Source organism: Podarcis erhardii, assembly GCF_964252035.2.
Source record: "Podarcis erhardii genome assembly, chromosome: 1".
Lineage (NCBI taxonomy): Eukaryota > Metazoa > Chordata > Lepidosauria > Squamata > Lacertidae > Podarcis > Podarcis erhardii.
Window position 1 is genome coordinate 79,064,790 of NC_138497.1, and position 22,550 is coordinate 79,087,339.

General features: G+C 42.3%; 2 protein-coding genes across 15 annotated transcripts in view; one reads left to right on the plus strand and one right to left on the minus strand.

Annotated features, from left to right (window-relative positions):
- RASSF7 (Ras association domain family member 7) overlaps window positions 1-22,550 on the minus strand; it is a 90,340-nt gene that overhangs the window by 62,130 nt on the left and 5,660 nt on the right. For 5 of the 14 annotated variants that reach the window (XM_081854254.1, XM_081854248.1, XM_081854253.1 and 2 more), the window contains exons 2-4: window positions 15,603-15,723; window positions 1,332-1,395; window positions 282-401 (exon numbers count right to left, since the gene is read on the minus strand). The exons of 1 other annotated variant lie outside the window; for it this stretch is intronic. The gene's annotated coding sequence lies outside the window, so the exon portion shown is untranslated. Of the gene's footprint in view, window positions 1-281; window positions 402-1,167; window positions 1,309-1,331; window positions 1,396-15,602; window positions 15,729-22,550 lie in introns of those variants that run through there. 8 more of the 14 variants (XM_081854256.1, XM_081854257.1, XM_081854249.1 and 5 more) reach the window with 6 other exon arrangements.
- Window positions 1-22,550, plus strand: part of LMNTD2 (lamin tail domain containing 2) — a 77,758-nt gene that overhangs the window by 12,439 nt on the left and 42,769 nt on the right. Inside the window, exon 2 of the mRNA XM_081854207.1 lies at window positions 4,783-4,882. The gene's annotated coding sequence lies outside the window, so the exon portion shown is untranslated. The remainder of the gene's footprint in view (window positions 1-4,782; window positions 4,883-22,550) is intronic.

A 22,550-nucleotide genomic window follows, 5' to 3' on the forward strand; every position in this document is an offset into this window, starting at 1 on the left:
GTGTCTGCCTGCAAGGAAGCTGATGACCTTAGCCATCTGGATCTTTCAAGCAGTTAGCAATGCAGTCACACTAATTTAGTTAACGTTTTTAAAAGACTCTCCAGGAGAAGCTTCCTCCTTCCCAGGGGCACTGACAACAGTGACCCACTGACCCTCTCTTGTACAGCTAGGTTCAAAAGCATAAAGCTGCAGCTGTTCAGAGTTTTTCTTCCCTCCCCAGTGACAGTGTTATGGGAGGACTAGGGCTACTGGAACAGCGTTACTGTTTATCTAGCACTGACCTCTCTTCTCCAAACATGAAGAAGCCACTTCAGCACAGCACAAGCCTGTCTTGGCACTTGCTTAGATACCTTCCCTGATTCTCAAAATGCTTCTCTGCTCTCAAGTTCTAGTACCAAGTCCTGCATAAGGATAGACTTGATAATTCAGATCCTGGGTGTGTATGCCAGAAGTGAGCCATGAGAAATGCTGCCTGTTTTGAAGCTGTACTGCGCCACAAAACATTTTACAAAAGCATGCTGTGTTGTGGTAAAGGTAAAAAGGTAAAGGGACCCCTGACCATTAGGTCCAGTCGTGACCGACTCTGGGGTTGCAGCGCTCATCTCGCTTTATTGGCCGAGGGAGCCGGTGTACAGCTTCCGGGTCATGTGGCCAGCATGACTAAGCCGCTTCTGGCGAACCAGAGCAGTGCATGGAAATGGTGTTTACCTTCCCGCCGGAGCGGCACCTATTTATCTACTTGCACTTTGGCGTGCTTTTGAACTGCTAGGTTGGCAGGAGCAGGGACGGAGCAAGTCCTAGGGAAGTCCTAGGCTCTGTGGTTTAACCCACAGCGCCACCCATCTGTTGTGGTACAGTATACTGAATCCTTCTTAAGGGGCTTTTAATAGAACAGGCCTCTCATACTTGCCTAGTGTGGTTTAGTCCCATGGGCTGGGCCTAAATAACAACAACAACAACTGCTTATAAATCTTTCTGTCTCTACTGAGTGCTGACCTGAGATAGGAAAAACCAAAGTACTCTATCCCTGGAACCCATAGGTAAAGAGAGAGTATTATACCATCCAACCATGGGCGTAGCCAGGATTTTTGTTAGGGGGGACCAGGACTTTTGTTAGGGGGGCCAGAACTGATGTGATTGGTCAGTTAAATATTTCTGTTGTTTTACTTGATCTAGGGGGGCAGCTGCCCCCCTGGCTACGTCCATGCATCCAATGTTATTTGCTGCGCATGTCTTGTGCTAGTTAGTAGTATTCCAGTCCTTAAAGCTTCTGTAGCATTAATGGGCAAGTACACAGCAGTGAACCAGGAAATCTTGAAGGCCCATATCACCTTTGCTATGAGCTCATTAAGTAGATTTAGTCAAGCCTCTTTCTCATATTCAGTCCAACTCCATCTGCAATTAAGAATAATAATACTGGCTTAGCTTTCTGGGTTGTTGTAACTCTTGGAAAACTACTGGAGGATACTTCTCTTAGCTCTTCTAGTGTGGATGTCTGTTTTATCCTTCTCACCCATAAGCCTATGAGTTGGTTGCAACAGCTGGAAAGCCACCTGCCATGTTGTATTGGGAACAGTGGTTCCCAACTGGTGGTACGTGTAGCCCACCCAGGGGGGTCTATGGCACCACTGGCATAACAAAAAGGTATTCTTTGTTACCAAATACCGAAGTTAGTTTCAAACATGCAGTATGTGCTTAATCTTGGCAACAGAATTCCCAGACTCCACCTTTTTAAGCAGGTTGTAATTATTTACAACAGGATTCATCTAATGAGGCCCATCAGTGAAAGCAGTGCACAGAGACTTCCGCTTATGCAACGGTGCTTTTCCCTCCTCACCTTCCTATGTGCCCTTGTGCTTCAAAAATTGGATGAAGGTGGAATCCTCCATAACAAAACGGGGATGGGGGGTGGAAGGGGTGGTTCCATTGGGCACAATGATATGGAACATTCAACACCACACAATTTTGAATTTGTTCCTGAGTTTCTAAATACTGTCTATCATCAAAAGTGTTTTCAAAATCGTTTGCATATAACGTTTTAATATAATAAAGCACATTATTGAAAGAGTTGTAGAAACTAAAACGGAATCTTAAAAAGTCAGCAATCTAAGATCTTAGCTCCCTTAAAGCACGAAAGAACACACATAGTTTTCTACCTGTCTCTGAAAACAGAAGGAGGGTGTAAAATTACCTACCTACCCAGGGAAGGCATTCTCTAAATCCAGGGCCACCACAAAATAGCTCTGATCTTAGTTGATGGCAATCTAATACTGAAATAAAGAAATTGTACCTGACTGATTATAAAGCTGGGGGGGGTGTATTATAAGGGTAAAGGAGAAACTCAGATCTGGTAGCCAATAAAGTAGTTTCAAAACTGGCACAATATTTTATGCTGCCTCTGCCTAACAACAATTGGGCACCTGCATTCAGAAGTACATAGAGCATTCTTGAGCATTGACTCCAGAGAGGTTTGCTGGTGCCCTGCTTTATTTTGGTGTCAGGCACAGATCTTTTTTATTTTCCAGGATGTTTTAGATGAAGTTTTAATCCTACTAGTTGTTTTATGCTGCTTCTCTAATGTTGCAGCTTTTAGCTTATTTTTGTTTGTTTACATTTTTTAAAAAGTCTTTATGTAAACTGCCCTGGGAGTATGATTGAAGTATAGTATAAAAATATTTTAAATATTAGAGAGAACCAATCTGGAAGATGACTAAGGAATGGCATTTACCATTTAATGACATCCCTCACATGCCCTGCTCCAGGTTCCTCCTCTGTCAGGAAGTTTACCTGGGACATACCCACCTAAGGAAGGTTTACCTTCTCTCTCCTGATACTTAGATGCCATGCAATGGCTAGATTTTAAAAACTGCTTTTGGGATTCTCCCTTCATATTTCTTGATTTGCTGGTCCTATTTTCTGTTTCTTGACACTGAATGTAATAGTTATGAAACTGTATTGTGAATGTTTATGTAAACAACCAAATGGTTCTGGTAATTCCAAAATACACTTATGAGAAGCATCAGTACTTTTTGCAACATAAAAACAACAGCAAACAACCAAGTTCCAAAGAAATAAAATAAATTCCAGGAATAGGATAAAAAACACCAATATCCGATGAGCATAAGGAAAATAATAAAATAAGAGAAGATGGCTTCAGAACACCCTGCTCTAAATGTAACTGTACTGTTTCTCTCCTCCTGCCCCTTTTAGCTTTAGTCTGTGCTTTGGGTGCTACAGTGATGTCATGTTTTACAGACCTAGTTAATAGCCTCTGAAATGATGGCCTACACCCTGTGTTTATGTTTGATTCATTCTTTCAAATTGCTGCATGAAAGGACAAGGTTATTATTATTTCTGTGGAAGGGGAGGTGGGGGAATTAGTTGCCTAAAGTCAACCAGACATTTGGGACAGGGGAAATAATAGAATCTAGACCTTTTTACTTTTAAATCTACGATGATTGACCTATAGTTAGCAGCATTAGCATACCTTCTAGTCATTCAGTTCATACTTGTTTCAAGCACAAAATGGGAAGAAGCAACCTGCTCATAAGCAATTGTATTCTTGCCAACTTATTTTTAAAATGAACTACATTTTCCTATTGATGGCAGCAGCCAGGACAGGCCTGTGGCCAAGGAGTGGCCTCCCTCCTTGCCATTACATCGCTGGCCCTCTCAGCAATATCTTTATTGGCTCCTTTGTGTACAACCCCAATGCTAATTACCACCAAAGCTAAAAAGCCAATTCACATTTACTTTAAAGCAGAGGCACAAGTTTCCTCTGGTCTGGTAAATGGCAGCATGGGCAGCAGTTTAGTCCATTGGATCATTTTATATACACAAATCAACTCCCTTATCTGCATGTGAGCTAGCACTGAGTTAGAAAGTGCTTATTACAGAATTGGAGCAATTCACTTGCCATCTTTGCTCTCCAGATGAGCCCCTAAAACCCATCTTCCCCATCCCTGCCTTTCTGCCACACTCTGCCATACTCCCTGACTCCAAACTCTGGCATAACTCCTTCCTATGCCTTTCAAAGACACCGAACCTAGATTATATCATCCCTTAGGGGTAGGGGATGGGCAGAGAGGTATGCTACTGCCCTCTTCACCTCCTCCCCCCCCCCCATTCAGAATATCCCAGAGTGGCCCTGTACCAAGCAGCCATGTTCTACCACTAGCTCCTATTGAGATACTCTCTTATATAAGTCCAAGACCTGAGCCAGGTATTGCCCTAAGGTAGGGTTGCCATAAGTCCTCTTTTTCCAGGACACGTCCTCTTTTTCAGGGATAACATTTCTGTCTGAGTGGATTTTTTGAATTTGCCAAAATGTCCGGAGGTGCAGGAGCGGGCTACCTTATATGTTGGATACGCAGTACTAGATAACCAAGTGCAAAACATATACATACTGTGTGAGTTTTGCATGGTGCAGGAAAGGACCAAGTCCTTGTTTTTGTTTATTTTGAAGGGACACTGCAGAATGTACCTGCTCCTGCACCCCCTCCCCTCCCCCCTGCCTCAAGCACCAGCAAATGTGTCCTCTTTTTCGCTCTTCAAAATATGGCAACCCTATAATGATAGTTTTATTGTCAGAAAACTGATATCAAAATCCTAAACAGCGGAGTTGACCTAATGTCTTAGATGATATTTGAGCCTCTTACATTATAAGAGAAGACTAAGGTCTCAATTATTAACTACCGGTATGTATGGTTTTTAATTTTAAATATAACAATGAATTCTAATTTCCAGCAAATTCTTTTAAAATTGCACCAATTTTATTTTCAGATGGAGTGCAAGCATTCCGAGTTGAAGCAGGTATGCTGGAAGGAGATCTCCCATTAAAAATGCAGGAGACTGAACTAAGCGAGATCATTATTTGACTGAGGTCAGTCTACTTATCAATAAAATGAGTATGATACTTATCTCACTTGTTGGGGTGTGGACAGAGAACAATGTGAAGACATTTTGAGAAGGCAAAGGGTTGTTATTCTTACATTGCAAAGCAGGCTACTGATTGTTAATAATAAGCAAGCAGATGATACATAGTAGTTATTTCAGTCATATCTGATTTCTAACCCTCTGTTAATGACATTTTATCTTCTTGTCCTTTGAGAGAGATGTCTTCTACCCCAACAGCTTTTTACATCCACTTTCTGGCCTGTAGTAATTTAGGGTGGAACCCTGCATGCTTACCTGGGAGTAAGGCCTATTACTTTGTTCTTCTGAATAGACAAGCCCTTTGGAAGGGAACTCTGGAAGGAGACTTTTCAGCTGTTGTTAAAGCATAGCCAAGAGTCACAGATGATGTGTATCTGAAGAAGTGTGCATGCACACGAAAGCTCATACCAAGAACTGACTTAGTTGGTCTTTAAGGTGCTACTGGAAGGAATTTGTTTTGTTTTAGATGATGGATGTAAGAGTCCATTAGCCATTTGTGCACATTAAATTGCATCACAAAAAAATCATGCGCAGCACTACCCAGCAAGCAGAAGAGATCCACATTAAGGGTGAAAAATAACTTTTCCATAATCAGATTGATCACAGATGGAATGTGAAAAAGGGATGTCCATCAGCATTATTGGGAAATGTGTCTGACTGACAGTTGATTTAGTCTGGTTTAAACACAAGACTGCACATCTTCAGTTTGAGCTGTACTGATATACCTAGCCGAGCAAGGTCTCTCTGAAGTGCCTACTGACAGAATCCAGATGTTTCTGCATGCAGAGCCAAGGAGGACAGCAGGGTCACCAACAGAGCAGGCAAGAGCTGGGGTAGAAACAAATCTGTTCAGTTTCATAATTGGGGGAGTAAGCTGGGACACATAAATCTTCTCTGCAACTCTGTCTATTAAGCTTTTGAGTTCTGCAATAAGCAACAGTCATCTCATATTGCTTAATAAGAGGCACTCTTATGTTGCTTTATTTATTGCTGTTGAAATAAGGACACCAAACTGGGGGAAATTTTAATTTATGACTTACCCACCTGGCCACCTGGCACGGGGTGTGGGTGTGTGTGGCATATGCAGAAATTATCCAAGGGTGATGCTGCTAGGCCTACTCTGTTTTTTTTCTTTAAAATAAAACAGTTCAAAAATTAACTAATAAACTGAAACTGACACGGGGACAAACAGAAGAAGACACCTTCACCCCGGTATGGCTCCCCTTTATCACATACACAGCCCAACAGGACAATGACAATAATCCACCAACAGCATACAAATCAATATGGCTAACCTGATCCAAAACACCCACCCACCTCACTCACACACGAAAACAAAGATCACCACAGCCAATCACAAATAAACAATCACACCCTAGGCCAACCCCAACCTCTCTCACCACCAAAGGAACACAAGTGAACAACACAAGCACGCTGACACCAAACTCTACATACATTAAGCATAATAGAAACACCGCTACCCGACCCCACCCCATCCATCCCCCTCCCTCCACCCCCTTTCTTTTCTTCTTTTTCTTTTTCTTTCTTTTCTTCCTCCCCTAATGCCTCAACAAATGAAACGGATTTGTAAAAATGTTACATGGAGAAAAAAAAAATATGAGGCATTACACTCACACTGTAAAACAAGACAACCCTAAATAAAATATTTAAAAAAACAAAAAAATAAAAATAAAACAATTCCTGATGACTGGTGGCTATGAATTCTTGGAAGAAAACCGTCTGATTTATGTGCAGCTACAGGAGATACTATACCTACCATGTTATAATGTTTTAACTAATTAAATATTTAGAATTTAGAATTCATCAAAACTTCTTAAGTTTTAGAATTCACTCTAGTGGCTAATTCTGTAAACTGTAGATCCGTATTAAGGATGAAACCTCAGCTACAAGCAATAAATAAAACCTTCTAAAATCTAGGAGGACAGTATTTCTGCTAAGACAGAAGCAATGTCAGGGACAGGACTAAGGGGCACCAATATATGTCCTAGGAGCTGTGAAACAGGATTAAAGAGAAGATCTTCAATAGAGAGTGATAAAATTTATTTTTTCAGTCTTCTGTTCCTTAACTCCTCCTCCTTACTTTTAAAGCCCTAAATGGCTTGGGACCCAAATATCTGAAGTGCCTGATCACATACCAATCTTGCACATGTTGTAGTTTGTTTTGAAGTTGTGAAGAATTATTTGCTGTTTTCTTGTCTTTTGTCTTATATGTTGTATGTTGTACAACACCCTGTAATCTGATATTATTATGAAGAATTATAAAAAATGTTCAAGACAAACAAGCTCCAGAGATGAGAGAAAGTAATGACAAACATGCCAGTCGAGTCGCTGTCAAATTCTGTTCCAGATAGAATCTGGCAGTGAAACAACAGTTCTATTCATGATGTAGTGGCAAAACAAACAAACTGGCACTTACTAGAATCCAGTACTGTTCTATCAAAAGACATCCATGTCATGCTAAGTGCTGCATATGTACAAGGAAGCTTCTTTACTGATGTGGCAATGTTGTGTTGGCAAAGAGGCCTGAAGTACAGGACTGAGGTGAGATTGCAGAGCTGTACACCACACACATTCAGGAAGGCTTTGCATGGCCTAGGATGATCTTCACTCTCACTGCACATGTGCAGAGCCCACCAGAGCACTGCATGTCAATGTTGGTAATGTCATCATTGACTAGTTGCCAGAAGTCTCCGTGCATCTTCACTGATGCTTAGCAGTCCTTTACAGGTCCTGGAACAGTAATTCCAGAATCTTGCTGAGCTTTGGATCAAATACGGGAGTTGGTGTAGAATTAATTAGAATAAAAATCTGGTTTTGACAAAAACTTTGTCCAGTGCAGAATCTGCCTACTTGTAATTAACATTCATAAGGTCAGATAAAGTGAAGGAGAAGGCACCAGGTGATGCCTTGATACAGAAACCAGGTATTGCTTCCAAGTACTTCAGTAAGAGGACTCAGTAAGTTGCAAAAAGACTGATTTGCTGGTCCTTTCAACAATTCTTCTTCTTCTTCTTCTTCCTCCTCCTCCTCCTCCTCCTCCTCCTCCACTACTACTACTACTACTACTACTACTTCCAAATACCTTGGTACCATTGGCATAGCCAAATCAAGTAAATAAAAATACTCGACTAACTGACCAATTGCATTGCAAATAACTTGGTTCTGCCCCCATAAAACAAAGCTTGCCCCCCTAAAATAAATCCTAGCTATGCCCATGAAAGTGTAAAAAGGTAAAGGTAAAGGACTCCTGACAGTTAAGTCCAATTGTGAACGACTCTGGGATTGTGGCTCTGATCTTGCTTTACTGGCCGAGGGAGCCGACGTTTGTCCGCAGACAGTTTTTCCGGGTCATGTGGCCAGCATGACTAAGCCGCTTCTGGTGAACCAGTGTAGCGCACGGAAACGCAGTTTACCTTCCTGCTGGAGCGGTACCTATTTATCTACTTGCACTTTGATGTGCTTTTGAACTGCTAGGATGGCAGGAGCTGCGACAGAGCAATGGGACCTCACTCCATCGTGGGGATTCAAACCGCTGACCTTCTGATCAGCAAGCCCAAGGCTCGGTGGTTTACACCACAGCGCCACCCTCATCCTTAATGAAAGTGTAGGCACCCTGAGAATGTTTCTGGCACAGAAGATGTACTTCCTCATGAATGGAAGAGAAGAAGGGCTCTAGAGGGATCATCAGACCTGAACTCTTGTGATGAAACTGCAATGGTTGAATTATTCTCACACACTTCCAAAAGGAGCAATGTGCTGTTGCTACTCTGAGAGATGCTACATGCATTGTATTTTTTTCAGTACATACATGAAACATTCATTATCTACATACACCTAGGTGTGAACCTAATAAATATTTGCTTGCACAACTATGTAACACTCAGACAGAAGCAAGGTCAAGGAGCTAGGACTGGCAGTGGCTTCCTGCCAGCTCCAATCTAAACTACACATGACCATGGAAGATTCATGTCTTTAAACATGGATCTACCTTTTTTAAAATGTAAAGCAGGGATAGGGAAATGGAGCTGCTTAGAATCCATTTTAACAGCATTTTCCATCCAAAAGCAGCTTAATCCATCATTAACTTAAGCATCTGTCTGACAGGTAGAGTGGCTTGGGACAATTATTTTCCAGCCTTGCTGAATGCATAATATGAAAAAAGGATGTAATAAATACACAGCATTCATGATAGATACCCCAGGGCATAGGACAATGTTATTCTCACAAAGAGCTGGTGTTTGTCTCCCTCTTGCATTTGGATGAGCAATCAAAAGGGAAGGAACAAGCACAAGATGCCATTGCTTCCTTTTAGTCACATCTTCAAAAGCTTTTGTGCATGTATAATCAGCAAAACAAAGTAAAAGAAGAAGAAGAAATAGGTTGGCTACGACCACAATCAGAAGGCTGATCGCCGAAGAATTGATGCTTTTGAATTATGATGCTGGAGGAGACTCTTGCTGGAGTCCCATGGACTGCAAGAAGATCAAACGTTTCCATTCTTAAGGAAATCAGCCCTGAGTGCTCACTGGAAGGACAGATCCTGAAGCTGAGGCTCCAATACTTTGGCCACCTCATGAGAAGAGAAGACTCCCTGGAAAAGACCCTGATGTTGGGAAAGATGGAGGGCACAAGGAGAAGGGGACGACAGAGGATGAGATGGTTGGACAGTGTTCTCGAAGCTACCAGCATGAGTTTGACCAAACTGCGGGAGGCAGTGGAAGACAGGAGTGCCTGGCGTGCTCTGGTCCATGGGGTCACGAAGAGTCGGACAAACGACTAAACAACAACACGACCACAATCCAGGGGGCTGTTTTAGGTGGGGAACCATTATACTCAACAGAGGAGGGCTTAGTTGTTGGCCTGTTATGAAGATTTCACTGCCTCACAGAAATCTCATTCCAGCAAAGGAAATAGGCAAAGAAGAAACATTGATTAAAATCTATAAATGCTTGAGGGGTTGCTATCTTTGTCATCTAACTCCTCCTGATCACATGATGAAGCAGAAGACTAGTTCTTATTATAATTTCCCTTCTACAAAAGGACAGCACAGGGGTGTGGAACCTTTTTGTGTTCAAGGTCCATATTCATCTCTGGGTAATCTTCCAGGGGCCATATGCCATTGGGTGGGGCCAAAAGCATATGTGAGTATATTTACATAAAATGTAAATTTTAACTTTACACAGCAGGCTAGTTCCTACACATCCACCCACCCCTCTGTGCCCTCCAGCCATGCAAGTGACAGACATTAACAGAGTTTAAGACGTACTCCAGCCAGCCAGAACTATTCAAGGATGGTGCAAAGCCAAGTCAGTGAGGGGTGTGGTCTGAGGAAGAGTCCTGTGGGCCATCAAGAGAGACCGGGAAAGCTACATTTGGCTCCCCGCTCCTAGGATAGCAGATTTTAGATTCAGAATAAGAATTTGGGAATTAATTTTTCATGAACTTTCATTTCTTCTGGAAGCCACTGGGAACGGTAATCTAAGTTTTTCCAGAAAAACTTCTCAAGCATGCTTGAGCACAGTGCAGAAGGCAAGGGAACCTGCTGGGACTTGAAGCACAGTAGAAATGGAGGTTTCAGATGCAAAAGGTGGAGTTTCCACATGGTTTTGAAGACGACTTGTTCTGCTGTTGGCACTGCATGTTTACCATGAAAGCATGAAGAAAATAAGCATTTCCTATTACAGCTGGAGCAAAATGCCATGCAGTTGTGAAGAAGCAGCTGATCCCCACTCAGTTTGAATTTACTTCTGAGTAAACATGCATAGTGTCAAACCTTCAGGCCAACAATCCTATATTATCAAAACTTTAATTTGGTTTGGTGGGGGGTTGCCTTCTGTTGTACAGGTAGTTTCACGGGTGCTCAGTTAAAATAGAAAGGCACATTTAGGCATTTTTTGCATCTGTTGAGAAAAGTGTATAGAACTATCAGAGTGAATAAAGAATGCACCCATCATATTGAAATACCCAAATAGGCATTCTGTTAAAAATAATGTATTTCAATGCATATAAAAATGCTGAAGTTCCTCTTGAATCACTTTACTCCCACTGGGATGCATATTTGGGTAAATCTGTTAGTGCAAAGGAGAATTGGCCTGGTTGTCACAGAAATTGAGACATCCTTTCTCCCTCACCCAATGTGCCAGAAGTTTATTGGAACAATGGCTGCAAACAGGAGTAGGGGGAAAGCATGAAAAAGTAGAAGGTAAGGAATTTTTCAATAACACTTTTACATTTCCGACAAAACATCAGGACGAACTTTCTGACAGTAAGAGCTGTTCCCCAATGGAATGGACTTGCTTGGAAGGCTGTAGATTCCCCTTCATTGGAGGTTTTTAAGCAGAGGTTGGATGGCCATCTGTCATTAATGCTTTGGTTGAGATGCCAGCATTGCAGGGGGTTGGACTAGATGACCCTTGGTACTCCTTCCAACTGCCCTTGAAAAATTAAAATAATTGGTAGCTACATTTTGTGCGCTCATTTGCTACTACTATTACAGGATTACAGTCCTGAAGTTCCAGGCTTCTCATATCTATTTCCGAGCTTGGAAAAATCTATTTGCTGAAGGCAAACAGGATTGCACTGGAAGAAACATCTATGGAATTGAGAAATAATTCCCCAGTGAAATTAAGTCCATAGCTCTTGTAGTTTGAGGCAAAGATAAGCATTGGCCAATCATCGCTTAAAGGTTTAACAATGCTTGCTTTGCTCTAAATGTGGACATAATTGCATATACTTTCATCAGATCTTCAGTGTTGCTTTCAAATATGTTATAATGTCAGTACAGTACATCTTTTTTGCTAATGTTCAGTTAACCAGGTCGTCTTCAATCCACTAGTTCATCATTAGCAACTATACCCTTATCTTTCAAATCACTGCACCCTAATCAACCTTGCTACAGATTTATGCTGCCATAAATAATAAATAGCATATATCACTATTAAACACTGTGAGAGGAAATTTACTACTACCTCTGCCCTTATTGCGGTAATTACTTGTAGGAGTAATTTATATCAACCAAACAATCTAGTGCAGTGCAGGATTGCAGATAATGATCTTCATTCCACCGGAATTAAATCAAGTTCAATTACTGATCAATAGTTTTTTACTACATACATCACAAGGAAAGAAAAGTATGCAAAGGTTGTTGTACCACCTTATTTTGTTTCACATGATTCTCCACTGGTAATAGCTCACTTCACCCACTAGCATAGCATGGGGGGCAGGGGGGCCGTGAACCAAGCACCCCCCAACATGCGCCCAGCATGCAAGCGCCTGCCCATTAATGGCGGGGACTGGGTGAGTGTGGAGGGCTGTAACCAAGTCCAAGCGCATGTAACTTCCAGCAGATCCACACCACACATTTATGCACATTCAATGTACATGATTTCTGTCAGGGAATCCTGGTAACTGCAGCTTGTTAAGAGTTCTGGGAACTGTAGCTTTGTGTGTGGCAAACTACAGTTCCCACAGTTCTTGTGCGGGGAGTCACATGCTTTAAATATGTGTTGTGCTTTAAACCTATGGTGTGAATCTGCCCTTAATTAGGTATGTATTCTTTCCTTGTTTACCTCTGCCTCCATGTACCTCAATTTCCATTGTTGTTTTGCATATTGAATTTTAGATAGTAAGTTCCTCAAGGCAGGGACTTATACACTTTTATCCTGTAAAAAAACCTATGCACACTGAGTAGCCTTCAGCTGTTGGGTCATAAGTCAGGACCCAGAAGTGGGCTGCAATCTGACCAAAGTTTTATGCATCTATGTTTTTCACACCAATTTCTATTTTTTTTCTAGGCTTTGATACTGATTTCTGGCAAGGGAGGAAAGTCATGCATTATATTTGTGTGTGCAATGTCATCTAAGATGGTGGCTTTTGGACACATGTACATCAGCAGCTGGTGCAAAAGGGCTGGCTAGGCTGCATGAAGGGTGAAACAGAAAAGGGCTGAGAGAGAAAATAAGAGGAGTAAACTTAATAGTGGGTCCCATGTCAAAGCTTGGATTAAAGTTAGTAGGTATACAAAAGATTAAAGTCACTGATATATAAAACACACCCAACCCCGCTATCAGCAATGGGCTTCTTCCAGAATGGTTGTACTCAACACCCAGAATTGTCCTCAGCATCTGGAAATGTACATTATAGTATTTTTCTGCAGCAAAGAGAATAAATAAATAAAATACAGCCTGATCTATATGACATTGTAAATTAATTATCCCTGACCATCAAAGCCAGAAAATGCTCTCATCAGCCCGTGAACCAACCACCTAGAGAAGGAGCTCTGGAACCAATCTAGGCTATTATGCTGATTACACTCATTGGAAGGGTTGCAGTTAGGCAACATTTCTGAGTGTGATGAGCAACAAACTAAGACAGGAGAGCTGAGCAATAACTCTCCATAGGGTGCTTGTCTATTCTTCTGCTATGCTTGGCTGAAAATGAAGGTTTGGTACTACAGATACTGACTGCACTCCATTACTCTCATCTTTGGAAATAATCTCAAATGTCAACTTCTACAGATGCAGGCTAACAAATTATTTGTGTACAACTTAACCTCACCCAAAACTGAGGTAACAATGAGTAACACAGGATTGCACCCTGAGGTGCAAATTCAAGCAACCAGTTGCTCAGAGCAAGGAGTGTGGAGCCAACTACAATAATTGATCTTTACATTCCAGAATAACTTCTGCACTTTTAATTTGGATTTTCCCTGTTTGCAAAGGCATTGTTTTGGCTTGTCAACAACTTGCCTGAAATTCAGTAACATCACATCCTTGAAGATCTTTCTCCAAATTAACTCTCGGATTCCTACACAGCAGCAGCAGCTCCCAGCCTTTCTTTAAAGTGAGCTCCCCTCAACCAGTGGTTCCTGTTCTTGGATTAACCAAGCACCCCCACCCCCAGAACTCGCTCCTCTGCTGGCCTGAAGGGGAACAGAGGACAGCTTTGTGCTGACAGGTTTTTCTTTAGCATTAAAGGCGGGATATTTTAGAAGCAACGTACTTCCTTATGCTTCTGTAATTTGTTTAGCAGCCCTGGATCAGCCGCGTGATAATTTCAGTTGTTCTTTTCATTACCGAGAGTAGTCTAACATAAAACAAACAAATAAAAATAAGGTGCATTTTAAAGCACCTTTAAAGGAACCCTGCCTGGGCTGTTACAAAGCCTTGTGAAAATCGTTTTAACATAGCCACATAGAAGGTCTGCTCCTCCAATTGGGAATTACCGTCATTTTGGACATGGTCATTCATTATCTTACAACTGTATGTTAGGCTGAAATACTATAAAGGCCACTTGATGTGGAAATAAAGGCCACAGTCCTGTACACATAGCCCCTCACAGAGAATACTCCTTACAGTTGGACTTGCTTCAGACTAAATATACATAGGGTTGTGCTGTTGCAACTCCTATTAAAAAGCAAAAGAACTTGTTTCCAAGGAGATGCTTAGATCAGGTTATCACAGCAAGATCCCAAGCATGCTTACTCAGAAGTAAGTGGGATGGTAGCCTTAGGGCTAAATGAGAAAAGACAGGGCAGCCACATTCATTTAGTTCAGATATATAAAAAAAACATGGAATACAGGGGGTGTATTTGTAATGTTATGCCGAGAGCTGGTGTGGGGCAGCAAAACCATTCTCCCTCCCCTTCCTTACCTCACTCAGTTCCATTGCTCAAATGACTTTTCTTCCAGCCCAGCTTTGCTACCAGATGTGAGCAAGGTGGGGGAGAAAAGTGTTTCAAGCAACAAAGTGCATGGACACATGGAATGGCCCCCTTACTTGCCCATAGAATCATAAAATTGTAGAGTTGGAAGGGACTCCGAGGGTCATCTTGTTCAACCTCTTGCAATGCAGGATTCTCAACTTGAGAATCACTGCACATACCTTGTGTGTAAAAGAAGGCGGGGAAAGGGGGGGGACCTCCACCCTCTACTTACATGAGAATATGACAAATGCATGCATACATACATGTGGCTGCCCACATCTAGTTTCTCCCTAAGATGCCTGAGTTTCTGGCCACTGTTTTCTACCAGTTCAGAGAGAGTTGATGTGTTTCAAGAGGCCAACAGAAAAAAAGTTTATTTTTCCATATAGTTGAGCATCCAATCCTAAGCAAGCATACTTGGAAGAAAATTCAGCTGAACTCCATGTTGTAATAGGTGAGGTGTTACTTCCAAATTCTGTACTGTATATGTGCTTCAGATTAAACTGTAACTCAAATGCCTTTAGGGAATTTCTAATGCTACATTTGAAAGATGCTAGGACCCCACTGAGAGTTAAACTGGTGTCTAAACATCTATGAAAAGCGCTAATGCACACATTTAATTTTTGACGAACAGCGAGAAAAATTCTGGAAGCAGAAACAGGGTTGTGGCACGTGTAATACAACTCCAACATAATACTTATTTTCACAGATTTTTTATAACAGGTGCAACTCCCAAGAGTCTTGTAAAACAGCTCTTATAAAAAGCAGGGATGCATTCAGCGAGGCTTTGGGAAGAATGATAACACCTCACTTGAAAATACTGCTAAGTTCACCCACACAATTATTTGCCATACAAAAAGTTTGACTAGAAATAAATAAATAAATAAATAAATAAATAAATAAATAACCCATTCACCCCCCCCCCCAACCAGCCAATAGGTACCTGAAGAAAGTCCTGCTGGCTGCTGTGGTCCTGTGTGCTGCTGATCTTTCTTCTGTCCGTGCTGCACTCCTCTCAGAGCCCAGGAAAGTATGGCTGATCTGCTTCTCGTTGCCACGGACACCTAGGCTTTCAAAAAAGGAGCCACTGACCAATCAGGCCTCAGGGCTAGAATGGCTCTCAGCCCTAGGTCATGTGACACGTCCGTGTCTGTCTGAGTGAAAAGCATGACAATATCCATAAGGACCAAAGGGAGCTTGTCTTTGTATGACTCCAACGCTTTCCACCCCCCCCCCAGCCGCTCCTGCAGAGCCCCTCTTGACGGGAATCCTATTTAAGCCCTGTCCCACAAAGCTGCAAGTGGGAGGGGAGGGGGGAAGAAAGCGCCCACAAGAGGAGAATGGATGAGGCTGAGTCAATGCAAAGAACCTGCCTTGCACTTCCCGCAAATCTGATTTTAAAACTTTTTATCTTTTATCTGACCGTCATTTCTAACTGCTGGTTTCATGTTGAAAGTTACTGACTCAGCTAACCTGACCAGAAATTGAAGGGCACTCAGTCGAGGCCCGAGGAGGCAACTGCCAGGGGCTTTCCACACAGCCAGTCCAAGTGTGCTCCAACTGCATTTCTTCCTTTGCACGATATTCCCTCGAGTCCCACTCACGAGGACAACAGCGCAATTTCACAGCTACAACTAGATAAGAAGGTATCTGTGTGGCTGTCCACATACATCTACCCTTTATTTTAAAAAGCCAAAAAAGATGTGTGCTCCACAATGAAGCAGCGAATTATGTCAATTCCAAAAAATACTGTAACTGGAGAAAGATTGTTTAGGAGAGGAGAAAAGGTGTGGCTTTGCTAATGCTCAGCCTCCTCCCTTTCAATAATATAATTACATGAGAAGGACTACCCACAGGATTTTCTGGGCCCTGTACAAAATTTCTATCTGGCACCCCTGACCCAAATTGTTTAATTTGGAGCTCTTGGGAGAAGAAATTGGAATAACAAGTTTAGTGAGCTGCAAAAGGGATGGTGCAGGAAAGAAACCACAGTTATGTACACTAGATGGTCAGAGCCTGAGCATTTCAAGCCCCCTCACTCTCTGCTGCTAACGCATCACCATGACTACACCACAACATTGTTGTAAGAAGTTCACATACTGGCTCAGAGTTGTCATGTGGGGGGTAGCTTTCCTACAAGTTGCAGAGCTCCATAGAGTTCCATCTCCATACATCTGTTAATTAGTGCTCCTATTGGGAGGTAGGGCCAGCCCAAGACATTTTGCAGCCTGAGGCAAATTATTATTATTATTATTAATTTACTGGGTTGCCCCAGCCATTCTGGGTAGCTTCCAACACAATAAAAACACAGCAAAACAGCAAACATTAAAGGTAGCATCCCGCATTCCTTGCACAGAAGCTGACTGAAAGTTGACTCTTCTTTCAAAAATGAAGATGGTATAGTTAGCTCACTGCAGTTGAAGGCAGCAGACTAGCCTAGGAAACATTTAACAGGCCTTGTGGGACACACAATTGTTTTCCAACAGCTTTCCAATGCTCCCCTGACCTCCATGCAGCAGTTGTCTGATGGTCCTGCTTGAAGCACATAACCTCTAAATAATCCCCGCATACAAAATAAGAACCAATAAAAGTAGCTGAATTTGGCTGTGGGCAAGAAGGGATGGGGCATTATGCAAACACACCAATGGCACTTGGATAACCACTTTCTATTCATCAATAATTTCAACTGCAAAAAATGCAGTGAATAGCAGAAGGGTGGAGAGGGAGAGAAACAAACTTTCCCCATATATTGCTATGTGAAGTACGCAGCATAACCATATTCCCACAGCAGAAGCACAGCCTTGAGGGAAGGTTTATGGTGTGTATACAATAAACTGTGTGGGAAAGGGCCCTAGTCTCACTCAGCACAATTGAATAATGAGCAGGGGCCACCTACTGTGCATGTAGCTCCTGTATATCCACCTACAAATATTTCTGCCCCATCAGCTCCATTGCGTATAAATTATATGTTTTCTCTCTGTATCTGTCTTGCCCTTGGGACATAGAGAGCATATTTCATAACCAAACAGGTTACCTGTTGCTATGTCATATCACTCCTTCAAATAGCAAACTCAGGCTGCCAAAACAGAGTGGGGGAGGGGGAGAGAGGTACCAGCATGCTTGAGGGCATGAACATCTGCAATAATTTTTCCAGATGACAATATCCTTTTGGAAGTGAGGCAACCCACACTGTACCTACTGCTCCAACTGTGGTCTCCCCATAGGTTATGATATAGTATAGGTTATAGTATATAGTATATATAGTATATAGTATATATAGTATAGTATAGGTTATAGTATAATCATAGTATAACTGTGTTTTGATATTGGCAGTTTTGTTTTCTTTTTATCCGTTCCTTAATGATCCCTAACATGGAATTCACCATTTTTCACAGCTGGTGCACGCTGGGTTGACGTCTTCATCATGCTATCCACTATGGCCCTGAGGTCTTGTTCCTTGTGAGTCAATACCAGTTCAGATGCCAGTAATTTATATGAGAGATCTGGATTCTTTTGCCACAGTGTCTATCACTTGACATTATTGTGAAAAGATGGAGGAGGGGTTTAGAAGCATCTGTTTTATAACCCAGACTTGGGGTTGTATTTCACTGTGATAATCACATCTCCACATTTTTTTTGGGGGGGGGGGAGAGTTTCTAATTATCTGAATGCATATTAAATGAGAAATGTAATTCAAGCTCTTCTAATTGATGCAATGGAAAGGTGCTGACATGACAACCGAATTTGTGCCTTTGGCACAAGCCGAAGCTTTTACAGCTTTAACTAAAGGCTACGTGTGTGGCTTTTGGTTTTCGTTTTTCTAACTCTGCAAAACAAGCTACAGTGGTACCTCGGGTTACAGACGCTTCAGGTTACAGACTCCACTAACCCAGAAATAATAACTCGGATTAAGAACTTTACCTCAGGATGAGAACAGAAATCGTGCGGTGGTTGTACGGCAGCAGCGGGAGGCCCAATTAGCTAAAGTGGTACCTCAGGTTAAGAACAGTTTCAGGTTAAGAACGAACCTCCAGAACGAATTAAGTTCTTAACCTGAGGTACCACTGTATAAGAGTCCATTGCATGCCGCACTGTTAGTGCAGCTGATTTGCTTTGGGTTTGTGTCTGAAAGCATAAGCCAGCTCATAAAGCTCTTATGTGGACCAGCTACTATATAATTAAACAGAGGCACACACGACTCTCGGGATGAATTACATTACCACTACTTGCTACTGAATTTAGTATCCTGAAAAAAACAACCATGCCTCAAATTTGTATTTAGAGCACAGTAAATCCCAGGGCATTGTAGCTTCAAATCTCCTGCTCACAGTTTTGGATTATTGCGTGTGGTTTCTGTGTATTGTGACTGTGCCGAGATCCAGCATCACATATTACGTATTCATTTACCCTGCCACTGCCACAGAGGAGAGCAAAATGGCCTTAATTATTCATTCCAAATGTGGATTTTCTTCTTGACTACGTAAATTCATTTGCAAAATGAAGTGAACCAAGAAATAATTGTGATTTACTGTGAATGCGGAGTTTCTAGCTCATCATCTTGAGCTTGTTTCTCAGGTAACTTTTTAAATATTGGAGAAGTCAGAAGAGAGGTTTCAGGCTTGTACTGCTCTTCAGAAGCCTCCTGTGCCTGACCCAGGATATACTTAACGTAATTCATGCAGATAAAGGCTATGAAGAAGTGTTGGAAGTGGAAGATAAACACAAGCAGGGTCAGGTTTGAGTCAGAAAACTGCATTGCAGTGGACTCCCTCCGCAGAGCCAGAGCTATGGGGGGTGGGAGTGGACTAACTGGGTTTTTTGCCCCAGGTAAAGCCTCCAGAGGGGGCGCCATTGAGACTCCCAGCCTGTGTGTTGGTGTATGAAATGTGTGGGGGGGTGGGTGTGTTTCAAACTGAGTCTTTGACCTGGGTTAAATAAAGCCTAGTTTCGCCCCTGTCCCTCCGACCCTGGGTCCTGTGAAATGGTCCTGGAAGTGGCAATAAACAGCACACTGAGTTTGTGGCCATTTTACTTTTCTACAGTGTCCCAGAGCACTATGGGAAATAGTTGCTTCAAACTGCCTGGCATTGAGGGTCCCAGACAGGCTTCACTTTCCCAAAGTTGGCACATGCTGACATCGGGCTTAGATTTAGGCACATACAGAGAAAGCCTTGGCTCTTTGTATAAAAGATCTCCTGTGTAAAGAGCTGAAAGCATACTCATGAGCTATGTAAATATTTAACCCAGATAAACTCAGCCTGCTTATTTTGAGTTACCATGAAAGTTCATGCAAAATCAAGAGTGCCACCAATATGCATCTTCAACTCAAGCAAGTTCCTCAAGGTTCAATATTTATTGCTACTTCCCACATAGAACTGATTACACACTGGCCCTAGCATAAGCAAGATAGAGAACATAGCAAGGATGTACTCTCACAGTTTAATTCACACACAATGTGAATGTTTAATGTGAATGTTTAATAAACCATAAGTTGCCTCACAGACCAGCAAACATGATGTGCCTTGATTCTCCAAAGCTTGGTTTTCCAGCTGCTTGTCTCATTTATTTGTAGCCTTATGAGCAGGGAGGTGGCTCCACACAAATTGATTAGGCAAAGTTGTTGGAATCAAGCATAACACCAAACTACAGTTAAAAACAAGCCATGCTTTGTCAGCCAAAAACAAACCATGGCCACATATCATGGTTTGCCAACAGGGAAAAAACCCATGATTAATCTGCTAGGCTAGGTTCAAACATTTAACCAAAGCATAGTTAAGCTAAACAAGCCATGGTTTGGTGTTATGTGCAAATGAGACCACTGAAATAACATGAGGCAAACTTTGCAATATTTTAGTTCAGTATTATAGACTTTGTTTGAAAGATATTATTCCAAAAAAGAATACCAAGCAAAATTACCGTATTTTTCGCTCTATAAGACGCACCAGACCACAAGACGCACCTAGTTTTTGGAGGAGGAAAACGAGAAAAAAAATATTCTGAATCTCAGAAGCCAGAACAGCAAGAGGGATCGCTGCGCAGTGAAAGCAGCAATCCCTCTTACTTTTCTGGCTTCTGGGATAGCTGCGCAGCCTGCATTTGCTCCATAAGACGCACACACATTTCCCCTTACTTTTTAGGAGGGAAAAAGTGAGTCCTGTAGAGCAAAAAATACGGTATGTAAGAACAAGGCAACTAGAGAAGTGGGACTGCGTAAATGAAAAAATTCCTTCCAGTAGCACCTTAAAGACCAACTGAGTTAGTTCTAGGTATGAGCTTTCGTGTGCATGCACACTTCTTCAGATACACACTTCAGTGTATCTGAAGAATGTATCTTCTTCAGTGTATCTTCTTCAGTGTGTATCTGAAGAAGTGTGCATGCACACGAAAGCTCATACCTAGAACTAACTCAGTTGGTCTTTAAGGTGCTACTGGAAGGAATTTTTTTATTTTGTTTTGACCATGGCAGACCAACACGGCTACCTATCTGTAACTGCGTAAATGAAGTGCATTGTACACCTCAGGTCTTGGATGTGGGCCCAGAAGTATTGATTTACTTTTTAATGTAATGCATGTTTATGTGAAGTAATTCAAAATTGTTCTATCAATGCAAGCTTGTATAATATTATTAAGCTCCAAAATTCAAGAACTCTGTCAGCTTTCTGTAGAAGATATATTATTCTGATCCAATTTATAAGTAACAAGGTTAGAATAATTGGGGTCCAAGAAAACCATTCTTGGACGTACTTTCCCTAAATTAAAACAACTCAACAGAAAAAGGCCTCCGTTCACTGTTTGCCTTGGGTTGTGGTACTGGCTTTCACCAGTGCAAAGATGTTGCACTGGATGCATTAAAACAAGTGTATAAGGGCTGCCCCTGGATGTCTTATCGTTAGAGACAAAACAGAAAATGCTGCACCTGCCATGTACCCACACATCCACTGCCTGCAGCAGCGGCAATGGGCATGAGGGCAATGGACATGCAGCAGAGCAGGCGGCCAACAATTGCCAGAGGCAGTGAGCAGCACGTTGTTCAAGAACTGGATTTGCCACCACTCTCAGCTATCTGGAACCAGCAGCCCTGAGACAACTGCCTCACCTCATGGGCAGGCTGGCCCTGCAGTGTATGCATTGCAAACACTGACCGTTTATGTAAATAGCTCTCACATGTGCCCAAAGAGTTATTTCTGAACGAACCAGCAGTAAATCACACAAAGTAAGTGAAGTGAACTCTTTATTAGAAAACAAACCAGCATCTCCATAGGAGTACCAGGCCTAATGAGCACAGCAACTCTTCTTCAGTAGGACTTGCCCCCATTAAGCAGTTGCTAAGACTGAAGGTCCCCTCCTCCCCAAAGCAGCCTAAGTCCCCACCTTTCCAATTTGAGACTGTGCCTGTGTGCCTGTCTTTGCTCCTCCCACTTTATGACTCTCCTGGTTCTGGGAGACTGGGGAGAAGAGCTTGTCGCGGAAGAAGGGGGAGACACCCATGCCTCTTCACCAGCCTGACTCATCTCTCTGCCTCTTGACCTCCCTCATCACACTCTCCTACGGCTTTAACCTCTGATTCTGGACTGTTCACTTCACTAAGCCCTGTTAGCTCTTCAGCTTCTGACATGTCTTCCCAATCTTCTCCTTCTTCTCCCTCAGACCACTCATTGTTGTCTCACCACCAATCCCTGGGCTCTTAGCCTTCTTCCTTTGAGGGTTCCCCAGCTGCTTCCTTCCACCATTCCTCTGTGTCCAGCCAGTCCATGACAATTCTTCAGAGGGGTTTGCTCTCAGGCTTCTGTTGTTTGAGACAGCCACAGCAGTTGCAGATATACTGTGGTTTCTGGTAATGGTGGACATCTGGTTGGCAATGTATGGGCTTCCCAAATTTTCATGCTCCTGA